Source organism: Tympanuchus pallidicinctus, unplaced genomic scaffold (genome assembly GCF_026119805.1).
Source record: "Tympanuchus pallidicinctus isolate F22 unplaced genomic scaffold, pur_lepc_1.0 scaffold22, whole genome shotgun sequence".
NCBI classification, from domain to species: Eukaryota; Metazoa; Chordata; class Aves; order Galliformes; family Phasianidae; genus Tympanuchus; species Tympanuchus pallidicinctus.
Genome location: NW_026294739.1, coordinates 28115237 through 28133302, shown reverse-complemented (window position 1 = coordinate 28133302; position 18066 = coordinate 28115237). Strand labels below are relative to the sequence as shown.

The 18066-nt window shown below is 41.0% G+C and overlaps 1 long non-coding RNA gene across 1 annotated transcript in view; it reads right to left on the bottom strand.

Moving 5' to 3' along the window:
• LOC128082372 (uncharacterized) overlaps nucleotides 1-18066 on the bottom strand; it is a 318448-nt gene that overhangs the window by 242968 nt on the left and 57414 nt on the right. The window lies entirely within an intron of this gene.

The window sequence follows — 18066 nt, the reverse complement described above, 5'->3', positions numbered from 1 at the left end:
ACATGAGCACTAAATGTGCAATTAACTCTGCAAGGAATGTTTAGGCCTTTAGCTGGCATTTACAAAGGAAGTTACAAGTTTATTAGCTAGCAATTTATTGCTAAAATACTAGCAATTCATGAGTATGTTGATTGAAATCTAACTTACTATCAGTATATCGTTATAGGGCAATTAAAGGTCTAAACAGCTCTTTAAGTAAATTAAGAAACAATGCAAGTTTTATGCATTAATAATAATGCTGTTAACCACACAACTAACAGGTCTCTTATGTAAGCACAACAAGTGAGCTTCCGACCAGCTGGGAGAACCTTTTCAAATGCACTCAACTGCCTCACAATGCGCTCCTGAACACCAGGGAGCTACTAGGAATGCTGGGGCAAAATCCTACTGGTGGGATAGAATCACAGAATCATTAAGGTTGGTAAAAATCACCTAGTTCTGAGTCCAACCATCAACCCACCCCACCACGCTCACTAGCCATGTCACTCAGTGCCACATCTCCACATTTTTTTTAACTCCTCCAGGGTCAGTGACTCCACCACCTGCCTGTGCAGCCTGTGCCGATGCATCACCACTCCTTCTGAAAAGAAATTGCTCCTAATATCCAACCTGAACCTCCCCTGATGCAATTTAAAGCTCTTACCTCTTCGATCACATTGCTAGTTACCTGCGAAAGGAGCTGACCCCCACCTAGCTACAACCTCCTTTCAAGTAACTGTAGTTCAGGATGTCGGTGCCTCTATAGGCACCCTTGCATACCCCACAGATACTCCATACCTGCCCCACACTTATCTCGTTTGTACCCATGAGCAGGAGTGATTCTGGAGGCATCGCCAGGCTTTGCTTCTCACTTTCTTTAAGAACCATCACAATCATCACAGCTCCAGCTCAAAACGAAAACAACAGTTTTCAAATCTGCTAAATCTGGCAAAAGTTTGGATCTGAGCCCAACAGCACGGCCTGGAACTCTTTTTGATGAAGAACTAAATACTGAATCTGAGAATCCACACATTTCTTGAAAATACATACTTAATATGAACTTGGAGACTAACCCCATTGTCCAAGTCTATTACTCAAGTCCATGGACTCCTCTGGCAGGACATCCAGTTTATGATTACTCTTTTATCTCTGTGAAACATAATCTGGCCATAGCACTGTCAACAGACGGCCATCTGCAGCACATATTTTGCTTCCACTTATAGCCTCCACCCTATGATTCTCTTCATGTAAACTAATAATCAGCTCCCATGTGTCAGTACTTTATTGGAGGAAAATGAGAGGTTAGAAAAAAAATAAATAAAAAAGGAGAAAAAAGCACTGCAATTGATATATAAGGCGGGCAGCACATCCCTGAGATGCCAAGTTCTAAGATACTCTGGGCAGTTTCCCTACAAAAGGATCCACGGGTGTACAGCATTCAGAGTCTGCAGAGCAAAGAACTAACACTGAAGGATCTGAGCACAGAGCGCTCCAACTGGAGCTGTTATACTTCAAATCTTAATGTACATTCTTCCCTCCTACACACATTCACAATTAAACCCAAAACTGAGGAAGAGCAAGGCAAAAAAGGAAATGCCTTTGTTGATTTTTGTTATTTTCCTTTTGTTCCTGCATTTTGAAAGGGGTTTGCTTGCTTGCTTTTTGAAGAGTTTCAGCTTTTGCTCTGTTTGGGGACACTGGAATTAAATGCAACTCCCACAGCCCAAGGGCTGCAGCACTGGATACTGTTTCTCCCCCAAAACCTGCATACATATGTTACAGGTGACATTACTTTGAAGTTCTATTCTTAGCTCTCCACGCATTTAATGACATCCAAAAACATTATCCCAGGCAATACAATTAAGCCTCTCTCAAATCCCTGAACAAAAGATGCCCAGCGCTGAGCTGGAGATGCAGCTGGCTGTCAGAGCTCTGCATGTACCCACCTCCTGCTCTGAGCACACTCGGCTTTAAACTTGGTTACAGCTGACCTGCAGACATCATCGGTGTCTTCCTGGGTGTTCAGCGCACACCAGGATTAACTTCTCTCCATTTTCCAAGCAACAAACCAGCAGTTACCAGGGTGCACGTTGGATTTTCAGTGCAAAGTGGCAGTCGAGCACATCAGATAAGGAGAGAGAGAGAGATTTAATCTCAAGGTGCTGCTGATGTTACACCCAGGGTCCACGCGATGCTTTGAGGGGCCATACAGCAGGGCAAACGCTCTCTGCTGAGCTTTTGTTTTATACATTAATGCTGGCAATTTACATGCAATCTTCATTCGATCCCAGCCAGGCCCTATTTTCCCAACCTCCACCTGTTCCTAAGCCACAGGGCGTTTGTCTCGGCCCAGATTGATCGAGCAGCGGGGGAAAAGTTGATGGAGGCTGCTCCATAGAGATGCCTAACCCCAGAAGATGTTGAAGAGGGGTTTATATGCACAAGTACATTCATGAACAACAACAAGAGAGCAAGATTTACTGGTGCCTGCCAGCGAGCCCTGAGTTACGATGAGGACTGTGTCAGTTGAGCTATTTTCACTGTTCTTTTGTTTAGGGTTGATTAGAAGTGCAGGCTGAGCCACGCGGCTCCCACTGGCAGCCTGATAAATACGGGCACAGCAGCTTTGTTGATTGTCCTCCCCTCTTCTCCCTTTCACTCCCTCTCCTTAAAAATGCATTTCCAAACCCGCTCCATTCATCCTAAAGTCAGGCCACCAAAGGAAAGCAGAATTTACTGGAAGGCCTCTTGCTTTCAAAAGGCTATTTAGGGAAAGTATGAGAAAAAAAAAATCCCTTGGGAAAATCTTGTCTGAAGAAATAACACAGCGTATTTGAAAAAAATCAAATACAAACATGAGCCACGAACATACCAGCATGCCACCAAATAAAAATAATCCTCAGAGCTTGCACAGAGCTTTCTGACTCTGCAAAGCAAACATTAACCAATTAGTTAAAGCTCAAACACGAGCTTTCAGGTCAGCTGTGCACTGTAAGTCTGAGTTTTCTGACTTTGGGTGTGCATTGCAGGCTGTGTACCACGAGAACGTGGCTGGGCTGCGTCCGTTTCTTCTCAGGAAGTGCAGATATCCAGGAAGATTCCCCCACTGCTCTTGTATTACTAAATTTTATAGTGAATAATACTCCATCTCCACATACAAAAAATAATCTTCAGTAAATACGGATGCACCACCCCTGTTCCCTGCAGTAACTCTTAAGAGCAAGCAATTCCTCTTAAGCTTGAAGCTTAGGAAACAAATACCTGAAGAGCAGCTTACAGAACCTGCAAGTCTTGTGGCTCTAAAACAAACACGCCTCTATCTCTTTAAATCTGCTCCCTCATAACCACAAACATGTATGTTTTTCACAAAGCTCTGGAAATTGTACTGGACCCCAGGGAAGGTACCAAGTGGAAACCCTGATATCCTGAGACCAGAACTCTACTAGTCCTGTGGTACAATGTGCTGTTTGTAACAATTATAATAATACACCTGTACTACCATTGTCAGTGTGGAGTAGCCACATGGGGTCTCATTAGTATTGTATTAGGACTGCATGGGGAAACGGATAATGGCCCATAATGAAAAATGCCAAATTTTCTATATAATAAAAATGAACTTGATTAATGAAAATCACTTTCAGGGAAAGAGTTACAGCGTTGTTAGAAATAAAAAATGATGTATTAATCCGACACTCTTACAGATGGTCCCAACCTCCTGACAACTGCTATTCATTTGAGATGCTATTAGCATGCATAATTATGCTAATTAAGTTGTAATTAAGCACCAATTCTTCAGAGGGCTTTTTTTGTCTATCATTTAATACAACTCAGCTTCAAAGAGTGCTTAAAGCTTTACACAGTGTTTCATGAGAAAGGGGTTCCCAAGTTTCTTAGTAGAGATTTAGCAGCTGAGCTGTGGAACGGGGCCTGTAATCTTTGTTTTGGTTCAAGGGAAACCAGTAAATTGAAGCAGGGTCTGCCAATTGTTGATAAAATAATTAACACTTTCTGCTAAAATAGCACAGTTCACACTAGGACAATTATGAAAAGGAGAAAAATGGTATAATTATCAATGGAGCCAACACCAGTGGCCTATTATGGCTGCTACCCTCTAATTTGAAAAAAATAATTCATTGAAAAGTAGATTGCCATAAATAATAATAATGGTCCTGACTTGGATAGACTTGCTCGTATCATATACTGTCCCTCATTCCAAGAGTACTCCTGCAGGCTTCATTTAAATAACAGAACTAAGTGCATGAGCTCCATTTAAATTGATCTGAAAATGAATTTAATTAAACCAGGGCCAGTCATACACCTCTTTCCAGTTGATCCAAGATCTGATCCAGGAAAGGAGTTGAGATAAAGCCACTGTTATTTCAGGATTCCTACTGATTTAATGCAATTTTCCCATTTAAGAAAGGTAGCTAAGGGTGTCAAAATCAGATGCAGAAATAATTATCCTTTTTTACCATTCCTTTCCAATATTTCTATTCAAACTTTTATTAAAATGAGAGAAATGTCTTACAAACAGGCAGGAGCCCAAACCTCTGCTTGCAATTGCTGGCAAATCCTTTCCTCCTTTTTGGAACAGGACTGGGCAGCATTGTGAAAGCCATATTCTTACAATTCCCCATCTCCCTCTCCATAGCACAGCAGATATCTCCTCCTCTTTGGGCAAAAACTTACTGCCACAGTAAGTCAAAGGAGGATTTTTATTTTTCACTGATTCAGCAGGTTTCTTGTCTTGAGAGCAGAGCTGAAATGGCAAACAGCTTCCTTTAAAAAAAAAAGATTCATGATAAAAAAATAAACTATGTACTGTACGTGCAAGTTGACACTGTGAGTATCCAGGCTTGGCCCATTTCCTGGGACCCAAACATTTGGCTTTCATCCTCATTTAAGCAGCCTACCGGACCATTTTTGCTTTCGCTCTACTACAGACCCCATCCCAAATATTAAATACCTTTGCCAATAAACCCTGAATCATTTTGCCTCACATGGAATATTAAGTGATATATAGAGATAGATCTAAAAGTACATAACTGCTTTTTAAAAGTAAATGGAGAACATGCACTGTAAAATCAAAAGCCTCTGCGCTAATCTTCAGATAAACACAACTGGTTGTTGTTAAGAGAAAGGCCCAGAGGGGATTATCTAAAATACTGGTATGCTGCTGACAACTTGGCTGTCTCTTTATTAGTAGTGTTTTTATATTTTTTTATTTAGTACTCTACCGTGTCATCTGCTGTAGGTTCAGGTTGGGCTTTACTTCTCAGGTAACTGAAGTTCCTGAGCGCTGGCTGGGCTGTTTGGCTCAGCTTTCAATTATCCAAGTAAAAGCAGGAAAGCCCACCTCTGTCCAACTAGGCTGCTTTAACCTTTGGGTCTGCAGGAATGAAAAAGCAAACTGGAGACGGAGGATCTGACTTTTTGTCTCAGAAATAAGAAACATTAAATAGGCTGGACTGCTTTGAACACCGCTGATAAACTCCACTGAGCCGGATGCCAGCCAGAAATCCCCTGAACAATGTCTGGAGCCAGATTATCAGATTCTTACATGGACAAGTTGATAGGAAAACGTGCATGATTTCCATATGTATTTTTCCACTCCTAAACATGCAATGTTTGTAGCGTCACACACAGACTGAACCTTCTTGCAAGTTGCTACAAATGCAGGCTTACATGTGTTAATAATGTCTAACATCAGGGCCCTCTGTTCATACTCTTGTTCAAAAGCAAATATAGGTTCTTTAAATGATGTAGGAAAAGCCATCAAAACAACAGCAAATGTGCATGCTGAGTAGTTTAGCCCGGATTATTCACTGTTTTGTTAAACAAAATACCTACTTCAGTAATAACACTGCTTCACCCTGCGTTAAATATAAAGGTGGACACAGTAAAGTAATTATCTCAGGTCTGTAACCCCAAGCATCCCTCAATGTAAAACATGACTGCAACACGCAGTGGTAGGAAATCCAGCACCAAAGACTTTCTGCTGATGAAAAAAAATCTCAGATTCCGTCCAAAAATGTTTCATTCATCTATTGATGCACAGAGGCATTTTCCCTGACTTGCACCACTGCCACTGACTTTCCAGAGGTCATCTGCAATCTATAGCAAGGAGGATATGTGGAGTTTCCTATACTTTCCTCATTCCTTTGCAACGCACCATCACCCAGCAGTGCAATTCAGCAGGACCCCAGCTGTCCAGGTGTTCCACCTCAGACAGACCAGACCTCCTCAAAGGACAGTGTGACACCAGCCACATTAGGGCTGCAAAGAAATCCAGGAGGAAATCTCAGTGTTAGGGAAAACACTGCCTTCTGAACCTTGCTGCTTAGCTGAGCATCAACTGAACGCTTCCGCACTGCTGAATTCTGTCCCATGTCCACGTCTCTCCTATTCTTTATACAGTTCCTAAACATACATATTTCAACAAATTTTACCAAAGAGGCATTTTACCTTGGACTTGTGGGGGGCAAACTCTACCTCAACTTTAAAGCCTTTGGCAAGACTCCAGAAGAGTTTATTTCATCATTTATTTCATCATTCATTTTATCACCACATGCTGCACGGAATTCCAGACCGGAACAAGAAGGGCACCACGTCTGCCTGTAGGGAACTCCACCAGCAATAAATCATTGGAGCCATCAGTTTAAGTCATTCTAGTGCACATCTGTCCCTTTAGATACATGCTTCGTTTTCCAGGGTGGGCTAGGTTGCAAGATAAGTTATCTGCAAAACCAACACATGCAATAAATTTTACATGCTCAAAAGGAACAAATAATGTTTGAAAGCTTTTACCTCAAAATATTTTGTGTGTTGGGCTTAGTATGCTGTATGCCAGTTACCCTGAAAACTACCCAAACTACACGAAGCTGGTCTGAAGACAACAAATGCAAGTTTTTCTTTCAATGCAGATTGTATTAAAAGAAATCATGTGTTCTCTGAACGTCAACCCCTCGCTGAGTATTGGCAAAAAGCAATTTCTTTAATAGCAAGGTTAATTGAAATACCACTTAAAACTGATTTCTATTGCACAATCAAAATTAGTGGCTTTATCTGAAAAATCCAATTGGCATTGAAAAAGGTTGCTAGCTGATCATAAACTGATGAGAAGAACGGTGGCTGAACGAGTGAGATCATGGACAGGGAAGCAGAACACTCCAGCTCCATCACTGCATGACTTGGGAAAGCAAAGGTCATTTTCAATCTGTTGAGGACTTTGGGACCTTTGGGTGAGCCATTAAATATGAATGTCATCTACTGCAAGAACATGATAACTAATACTCGTGTCAATGGTGAACCTACAAAGACATTACAAAACCATGGGACACTCCAGACTCCCAAGCAGTAGGAAAGCATACCTCAAAAATTCATCCATCTTAGTAAGAAAGATGTAGTGGAGCCATTTCTGCACGTAATAAGCTACCTTCTCTTCCTTCCCTTCCTGGTAAGCATACTATTTAGTTCTAGCATTGTCTTTATGATTCAAACTTTATCTATATTCCTCTGACACCATAATAAGAATTTCTAATGCAAGCTCTACAAAGATCGGTATGAATTTGGAGTTCGTAATGGAATCTGAAAACTTGTAGGATTTTGTTTAAAATAGAATCTCTAAAAAGGATCTGATCCAAACTTCAAAGTCAATGGCAGACTTTCTACTGCCCTCACCATGGTTTAGATAAGGTTTGTAAGAGCACATTTGTTCCTGGCTTAGGAAGGATCAGAAAGGAGTCTTGCTCCCCTGTTCACTTTTTACCTCAAGACTTGATCACAAAATAAAGCTACTCTTTAAGTTACTGAACTTGGGAGTAATAGTACTTTCCTGACTTTCCCAGAGACTACGAGAGTTCAAACTGCAGGTATAAATCAAACACATTTCTCAAAAGAAGCAGAAATAAGCCATGTGGTCTGATTACCCATACTCTGAAAGAATCTTCTCTTGACTACACTTGATAGAAAACAAAAATACTACTCAGTGGGCTTTCTTTGAAGAAGAAATAGGCAACAATCAGTAAGTTGCTTTCCTCACACCTCAAGGTAAACAGGGGGAAAAAGAAAGCATCACAGACTTTACAGATTTTGTCACTTTCAAATCAGGCTTCAACAGCAGCAACTGATACAGGGAGGAAATAAAGGAATGAGAGCTGAGAAGGAAAGTTTGTAAGTATCCTTCCCTAAATGCCGTCCCCATGCAGTAGAAATCCAGAGTGACTAAAAGCTCTTAGATTTTATAAACAAAAGCATGCGATGCTCTTTAGTGACTCTGGAGCTGCCAGACTCCTGCAGAAGACACATGGGATTGCTCCTCACGAACAAACGCTGATGTCCCCTGATGTCACAATCTATCCTGGTGGTGACATTTGGCTTTTTCTTGAGGGGGAAAATTTTTTCCAGCAGTTTACAAACTGCATTTATCACGAAACACAGAATAGGTGACATTAATATTCACTTTGTGCAAAACAACAGCTCTGATGACGTTTTGCTCTTTGCTCCTACCACTATTCAGTAAGATTAACACTCCTCCTCTGAAAAGTGCATTCACAGTAAAGTCAAAATGAATTCTACTCAGCAGAGCAATATGCCCCTAATACAAATAACGCTTATAGTTTTGTGATTAATGTTATTTCTTGCTCCCAGCACACTGGGACAGTATCACATGAGGAGCTGGGAAAATCCCAGTAAAACTAAAACATATGGTTACCATAAATAATAGAAACACATACAGCAGACAAAAAAAAAATAATATCACAGGAAGTGCACATAGCAAAATGCTTTTCCCAACACCTTTCTAGGACAGGTTCCCTCGAGCACACTTTGTACAAGGGCAACCAGTCTACTCTTAAATTTCCAAAGCAATGGTGTTTCTACAGCCTCTTCTGACTGGATTTATGAGCTTCCTGCATATATTCTTTCCACTGCTGCTTTCTCCCATCAGTGCCTTATTACTTCAGATGTCACCACGTAGCTGAACAACTCTCAAAGAACTGGAACGTGTCCTTTGTTCAGACACTGGCAGGAGTCAGGCTTTCATGTTACCAAATTAAATCCCTTCAGAAATCCCTTTGGTTCTCTTCCTGCTTGCTGAGTCTGGTAGTTGAGCACTGTTACTGTGATGGCTAAGAGTATCATTTTCACAGCTTGCTTTCAGAGAGCACTCTCATCTAGAGAGGGCTCAGAGAGTCGGGACTGCTAATTCTTAAACTGCACATTTGCCTGCTTGTCTGATGTTATTTAGTGCACTCATCAACACAACAAGGTCACTGAAGTTAAGCAAATGCTCATAACTTCTTTTTAATTGATTCCAATGGTTTTAACAAATATACTGGCAAATACAGGTATTTCACTTCACCGAATAAACTAATGTCTTGGTAGTATCCTGCTACCCTTTTTAAAGGATCATCCTTACACAAATATCATGTTTCCTAATTAATTCCTGCTGGTAAAGCCCATTACAATCCTCAGATAAGCAGTTCTACATCAATTCAAATAACTGAATATTCCGTTTCCTTTTTAAGAAAATCATCCAAAACTTTATAGCCCTTCACCATACAAAGGCATAGCAGCTCCACTAAGTTTCCAAAGCAGACATACATCCAGGTTCTTATTTGCTACAGTTATATCTATCTGCTCACCAAACGAGAAAAAGAAAGCACATTAAATACTGCTAAGGGATCCTGACTATGAAAAGGACCCACACAGAAAGCTCCTAACCAGGCCTGCCACTTGACCTAAAATTAACAGATCCACCAAGTTCAAGAGTGAAGTTTCCTCACTGGGAAAAGGGGAGGGAGAGGCACGGGGGGAAGAAATAAGAAACCTCTACCTTTCTCTTCCTAGTCACTCGTTCAAGGAAAATCCTGAAGCCAGAATGAAGTTTGCACAGGGTTTTAGTTACAGTTAATGTATAAGCCAACAATGTTTACTCAATATTATATAGGCTTTGCAACACACCATGGCAGTAAATTAGCTTGATATATTAGCTCTGTGCTGAGAAAATGAGACCGTCTCTGAGATCTGTAAAGCACTGCAAGTATTTCCCTTCTGGTACAAAGATGAGTTTGGGTCACAGCAATAAAATCTAGGCCAACGTGCTGTGCTGAACGCAGAAGAAAAACAAGCTCTAGGATCCCTGTTGCCCTCACGTCCACGTGTAGAAAACATCCACTGCCCACCGCGGTGGCAACACTTGCCAACCATAAGGACAGGCCCTTTTTTTCCACTTCTCCTTTTCACTCTGACACCTACCCGAGTGCTCCATGGAGAACAGCAGCTGTATCATGACTCATCTTTCTTCCAATTTACCCTACAGGTGAATTTCTTCAGAAATTAAAAAGCAATGACAACAAAAAACTGCATAGGAAAGGAGAATTAAAGTCAGTGGGATTAAGGCATCTCCTATTTTCTTGTCTGTGTCTTTCCACCTCACACTGCCTAGAACTGGCCCCATTTCACTCATCACTAACATTTATTATCAGATCCTCACTGAACTGCATAATGAAACTGAGGAACTGAGGCCTTCACATAGGTTTCTGGTCAAACACCAACAGGCTGGTATCTCTTCTATGCACCAATTACGGGCTACAGGGATGTCCTCCAGCTGGTCACTGCTGCCTATGCTCTCAGGGTCAACAGATAATCTGAAAAGAGCAAACTGTTTGCCAGGGGCTACAGATGAAACTGGGATTTGGTAATCCAGAAGACCAAGATGGCGGAGATGATGAAGACTGGCAATTTCCATGCTCTGTTCTTCCCTATATGTATTTGCAGGAGGGAAAAGAAACACTTCCTTGGCACAAATGAATGCAAACAAGTTTCACATGGCAGATTTCTGAATGACTGCATAGGAGCTATTCTGTAACAGCCAGGTACTCTCAACAGAGCTGCGGTTTCAGGTATGTCCCTATTTACTGACAAAGCCCCTTGTGTTACCTTCCTTTCCTAGGCTTGTGGGTTGTCATTTAGGTAGAAAGTGATGAATGCAGGCATAGTGAGCTGTTCATTTAAAATCCAAGACTTTGGACTGAATAGTCACTAATTTCTACCAGAAGAAAGAAAATATCATAACCAAACCAGGCCCAAGTCGTGTGATTCTCACTACTGTACACAATGATAACAGACCAAACAAATGAAAATATCTGGAAGGACATTAATGTTCTGCAGCCTCCATGGAGATAACATATTCTGCCCAATTATAACATTTCTCACTGGCAAACAATCTCTGACACCGTGATAACTGTTGGCTTGAGAATCTCATATTGCTTCTGCAAATCAGACAGTATAAATCCACACTAGAACATGGGGTAGGCAAGTTCCACATTCAGCAATGAGTGCTTTACTACATTCTGAAGTACTGTATATATTACCTCACAAGCCTGGGCCTGCTATCCCAGGGGGAAAAAAAGCATGTGCAATGCAGGCATTAAGACTACCACTCGAACATACAACCTTTACAGTGATGCTCTTACCTTCAGCAAAAGCATGCAATGCTTTGATTGTATCTCCTTGAAAGTTATTGTTGGCAAGGCTGTAACAGCTGCTATTGGACTACAGGACTCAAATGGACCTTGCTATCAAAGCACTCAATACCTTGTGAAACAGCAGGGCTATGGTTGGTTAACATAAGTTAGATGTGCTGTCTTAACCTGAGGTGAGGATTATTCATTATCCTCCCATCATTCACACCTGGTAAAGCTGTGATAGCAATTCCAGGACTCTCTTGGGGGCTTTGGAAATGGCAGACTGTGACAACCAGTGCAAGGCCAGGATCATTCTGGGTGCAGCTTTGGCTCCAAAAAAAGTCAGTGATTGCTAGAGCAGCTCCATCCCCCTTCAGATGAATAGTTTGGAAAACAGAAGTTGAGATGACCATGACTCAGACAGGTCTGAGTATTAGATTCACGTGGGACTTGTCTACGATAGCAGATAAATCTTGGTGGCTAAAGCTAAAACCATGTGTTGTCAGATCTTAATAGCATATGAAACAGTTTCATCTTGCACTATAATCTACGACACCATTCTTTTCATAGTCTGACCCTGAGCAGCACTCTCTTTTTAGTACTATTTGTACACCTGTCCTGGTAAAAATTTATTGCCTAGTCATTATTTTAAACCATCAGCACTGCTCAGTGAAAGGGTTTAAACCCATTAGCACAATATAAATAGTACCAGTGCTAACAGATTCCAATCTTTTCCATCAGCAGAGAAGATATCGAATCTACTGTTTAAAACAAATTGGGGTTATTGAGGAAAAATAAGCTCCTGCCCTAAAACAGGACTTAAATGCCTAAGCAAATAAATTTAGAGCTCAGGAAGGAGACAAAGAGGGGTGACTGGAACATTAGTGAGATATCTCAGCAGTGGCCATCTGAAACCACACCAAAGGCTGTAATTTTTTCTGACAAGGCTTCCCATGACAGCATTAAGAAGCCAGAAGGTGATGAGTATGCTCCCTTAAAGATCATGCATGTTTGGTTACTATCAACTGACCTTAACCAAGTTTCCTCACAAATGACACTGTAGGGTACAAGTGGGTAAACTTAACTTCTCCATTCAAAGTTGCTAAGAAAATCTCACTGAAAGCCAGTACAAAGCCAGAACTGCACTCCAAGAAATGAAAAGTTCTGATAATTATAATCACTTCAAAACAAACAAACAAACAAACAAACAAACACACCTAGCAAATGAAAAAAAAAAAAAAGAATTTACCTTTTCTTACAGTTTTGGACAGTTTGGCATTTGAGTTCACACACCATTACTTGGTCCAGAGAACCTGTTTTTGCAAGGAAATGTGTATGTTTTCCAGGTTTTTGCTCTCCAGTTCAACAACAGTATATGCAAAGGATAGGCTGGTACAAAATTGCTCACTGGCACGGGATGGGAGTAAGACTTCTCAAATGTTGCAGTTGCCATCCACATTTGGATTTAATATAGATGGAATGGTGACAGTAAATTCCCACGTACACAGTTTTCATGTGTATTAGCTTCCTATGAAAACATGCCCCAATTTACTTCTTGCTTTAAAGGGCACACATTCACAGAGGACATCAGTGGAGTATGCTCTGCCTTCACGCTTAAAATCACCACGCTTACTTCTTCATATATGGAAGTCAACACTTCTTAGCAGCGTGTTTAAGCCCTGGCACTGCTGCCCAGAGAGGCTGTGGGTGCTCCATCCCAGGCTGGACAAGGCCCTGGGCCCTCACCAAGGATGTGGGAACCATCCCACAGCAGAGGGTTGGAGCTGGATGGGCTCTAAGTTCCCTTTCAACATAAGCCATTCTATGATTCTATGATTTAAAGGTCTGAGAAGACTAGATCAAATTAATTATTCCATTAATAACAAAATTACTACAGATATCAACAACTGTCTAACAGCCTTTGTTTTGCTAGATGATTCATAACTATAGGATAAAAAAAATAAAAAAAACCCAGCTCCCACTGAAACCAATAGGACTATAGAACATTCAGCATACTGTGATCACAGAATCACAGAATTGTAGGGGTTGGAAGGGACCTCCAGAGATCATCGAGTCCAACCCCAAAACTCCAAAATGTGATCATCAAGGCCCACCCCAAAGCATCACTCTCCCACTTTTTCTGATGTAGAGAATCCATGCGCACAACTCCAAGTAGCATCATTAGAGATTTCTTATTATTTACTTAGGAATAAATTGATCTTCATTCATTAAATGTTAGGACACAGGAGCAGTACATTTACTGTTTGTTTTTCTCTAAGCTATAAGCATCTACTGGGAAAGCTTTTATTCCACTTGCATGCCACCAGACCTGTTAGATACTCCCAGGCCAGCACTGTGGATCTTGTGCTCACATCTGCTCTCTGCAGTCTTGATAAAACATGAGCAACAGTCCAGACCTGAAAGAGGAAATCCAACTGTCCCTTTTGTATCTTTTACGTGCAACTGCCATGACAAGTGCAAGTCAAGCAATGCAGATTTTAACAACTAGCTCACTGCAGATTTGGAGAAAGTAAAATGAAGTACATCTCTATTAACCGCAGCAGAGCTGCATGGACTTTCAGTGTCAAGTTCATTTTGCAGTAGTATCCAGAGACCTCTGCAAGGCCTCTCTCCAGGTCTGAAACTAACCTGAAGTATTTTCTGTAGATGTTACTGCAAATACATTTCCATTTGCTTAATAAGCTCTCCTACAGCTGCTTTGAAGTGTTCATAAAAGATGAGGTTTACAGAATACTGATATTATTACGCAATTATATTGTCATTCTCTGGTTCTAAACTACATATTTCCTTGTCTATATAAATAACAATAGTAATTTATCTAATGATTATTGCATCCATGCTTACAGCTAATTTTACATATAAAATGCAGGGCAAGCTTCAGTTATCACTTTTTTTACCTATTTTTATCTGCTCTATGTACTTGTTTTATTACACAATCTAAGTTATTCTACCAAAGAGTGTGTTTGAGAAGGAAGATACCACAAGGGCAAAGGGCACTGAAAAACGTACATTAAGTTTAATGTTCTTTTGAGGAGACCTGCTTAATTAAAAATGGCCTTTGTTACATGAGGTTGCATAAAATATCATTTCAATGGAGTACTTGGGGAAAGTTTCCCTGACTGTGACAGTGCTGCCAAAATCTAATTAGAGATTCATCGAGTCATATATATCAATGTTATTGTCTGTCAGGCAGGCACAATGTATCATGCTTAAGTGGATTTTTAACTGTCTAAATCAGTCTGTCTAAACAACATAAAATAGGAAACAAATCAAAAGACTAGTTGAAATCATAAAAGTGACACATATTAATTATGAAACATCATTTGTTGTATTAATCGCTTTAATAGCAGGGAGGTAGAGCCAGGTGTGTCAGAGCAAGTGATTTTCTGCACGAGGATGAGATCAGTGCTAAAAGACAGACAACACTCTTCAGCCTTTGCAACTAATAGTGCCCTGTGCTGCGTTCAATCCACATCCCTCACAAAGCAGCCTGTAGTACCACAGTGTGCGCAGAATGCAGCCATCTGGGCTGCAGCACCTGGGCTGCCTCAGTTGCTTGAGCAGCCCAGTCAGCTCTGGGCTCCTTCTGAGGTAAGGCAAGCAGCTGTTTTTGAGAGGAAAGCCGGACATGAGACCAAGCAGCCATTCCTGTGAGGAAAGCTGGGCAGGATGGCTCATTCCATGGTTCATACCAAAAAGCATGGCTGCAGGCCATCCTTTCTTCTGCCCGTGTTCCCACACGTGGGTGACATAAGTGCCTTTTTTACCCTCTCCTTTTTTTATAACCGAGGATTACAAATTGAAAGTTTCACTTTTGAAAGCTTTTAACAAGGATTTGGCTTATGTATCCATGAGACAGAGAAGCTGACCAGCCCTGCTGCTCATCCAAGGGATGATTTATGTTGAATATAAACCAAAAATACCACTGACTCAGACATGAAGATCATCTGCAGGACACAGCCACGCTCAGCCCAGCACCTGCACTGAGGCTGCCACTCACTGACAGAGCCGCTTACTCCAACAGTCACAGCAAGGAAGGTTTGGGTTCCTGGAGCTGAACACTAAATGGTTATCATGGCTGAAAGGCCTGTATTTTAAAGGAACATTCATTCTTATGCAATGACATGTCATGAATTTTGCATGAGGCGTAGCACTTGGTGTCAGAAATTATATCAGCTCCAGCTAGGGGGACAATGATACATATGTTTGTACAAAACACGTAATATGTTTTATTTAAAGTGTGCCATAAATATTTTTGCCCTGAAGCAGGGTTTAAAATGAGCTCCGTAAGGTGTCATAACAAAATGTATGTTCAGAAAGTAGAAAGAGGTGCATCTATTCCTAAATGTCTAACTTCATCTGAAAAAATTGCTGGATATTCACTGATAAAGCTGCCACTCCACTCTGAGATGGCTGATACTAATAGTAAAGCATACAAGCCACGCTTTCTGTCATGGCTTACAATTTATGCATCAAACCTTTTCTCCCTCAAGAGTCTGAAGAAAGCAGTACATTGAGAAAGGCAGCAAATCATACTGCAGATTATAGATGCACAACATTCAATGCTAAACACCGCTGAGAAAAAAATTAGTAACCTTTCTCCATAAAGAAAGAAGCCCCACAGCAGCCCTTGCCAGAACCAAACATCACTGAGCAGGGTCAAAAGGACTTGCCCACGCATCTCCTCTGCTCACTGCTGTCTGCAAGTATCTGCTGTAATTGTATTTATGTTCTTACTCAAGCAGATAATGGAGAATGCGGATCCTGGAACTGCTCTCGATGATGGGACGCAGCTCATCAGGCCAGCTTGTGTTGCTGTGTCTTTCCTGGAGATTTGCTCAACAGAAATAATTAAAAAGAATAATTCAGCCTCTGGGACATCACATTCACTTACAGTACTTGGATATCTCTAGATAGATCACTGATTGAGCAAGGATCTGTGCCGCTTTCCTCAGCTCTGGCGTGAGATTTGCATTTGTATGTATGTACACACAGAAGTACACAGACACAATGAGCAAAGTAGGAAACAAAGCCAAAAAAGCTCAAGGCAGCCTGCCATTTGAGTTGCACTCCATTTAACACTAAGTCACTCTTAATAAATCAGAATTGCCTGTCTCCTTTCTCCAAGAAATAGCTTTAAATGATTCCAAAACCCTAATTCAGTAACTAACCCTGAAACTGCAAACTGCACAAGGCAGCCTGTGAGCTCCCTGATCACTAAGGAAAATGAAAGTTAACACTGAATGCACAAAGCAAAATAACCACAATAGGATGCTACAGTCACAATATCTGGGAAGCATCAGTGTGTTCACAGCTATAAATGAGGCCAGACAGAGCTGTGACCAAGGGGTTCTTCTTAGGTGTCCGTTCTGTAGCATCTCAGTCCAGTTCTCATAGACTGAAGTCACAGATCTCACGGCAGTGACCTCAGCCTCATCTGTCATTGCAGGAGGTTGATATTCTGCTTTGCAGCTACCAAAACAGCACCATAAATCAAGGATGGATTCTCAGACACTAAGCATGTGCTTGCACTTTCCATTAAGGAAAGGGCTTCTAAGCCCTTTTACACCTGTTCTCAGCCTCCACGTACCTGTCTGAGTTATAATTATCTAGCTAGATAGGCATAAGAAACAGAACGTTTTTGTTCACAGTGATTTAGATTTGCCCAAATGACATCATCAGGAGTGCAAATTATATATTATATAAAAATATATTATATCCAAAGCTGGTAGATAAGAGATGGAGCTTAGGCCTGTTGCCCTAGACAGGAGAGCACAAAGTCATTGACAGCAGATGTCATTGCAATTCATTTTAAACAAAATTACAGGTTAAAGGAAAAAAAAGCTTGCAAAAATGTCAGCAAAAGGCTAAGCTATGATGCCCCAAAATTAATCTGATCTGAATCAAAGCCCCCTACACTTGTCACCCAAGAAGAGAAAATCATGGGAACACAGAACAGTTTGTTGTGGATTCGTCCTGCTTGTCTGTAGAATTCAGTTCTTAAAGCCAAGGAGACCCTTGGAAGAGGGAACACCTCTTCATCTTGACATGCAGCATTTCCATTGATTCTGAACCATCTTCCATTAAATCAATGGCAGTCTTCCCATTGACCTCGATAGAGGTTGGACAGGACCCACAGGGGAATAAATCCCATAGGTAGTAAAACAAATGAAGGCAATGGATTTCTTCATGAGTTAGTCACCAATAGAATTAAGCCAGTCAAATAGAATCAGATAATGATTTAAAATTCAAAATAAAGTCTTTCTCCTTAGCCCACACCTGTCATCTTCAGATACACAGACATTACAGATCTCACCCAGCCTCATTCAGTGCAAGAAATCTAAATCCTACAATCCCTGCATTCCTGTGTTAGCTAACCCAGCAACACTTGTTCTAGGTGGAAACTGAATAAAATAAATATTCAAATCACTGGGAATTAAAGCTGAGATAGGCCTTTAAAAAACCCAACTTGTATTTGTATTTTTGATGTGCAACCTAATTAGACCAGAGCATCTTTAATTAAGTGTGTCAGCCCCAGTGGAAGCCACAGAGTTCAACACTAATAAAGCTGATAAGGTTTTTATTTTTCAGACTTAGT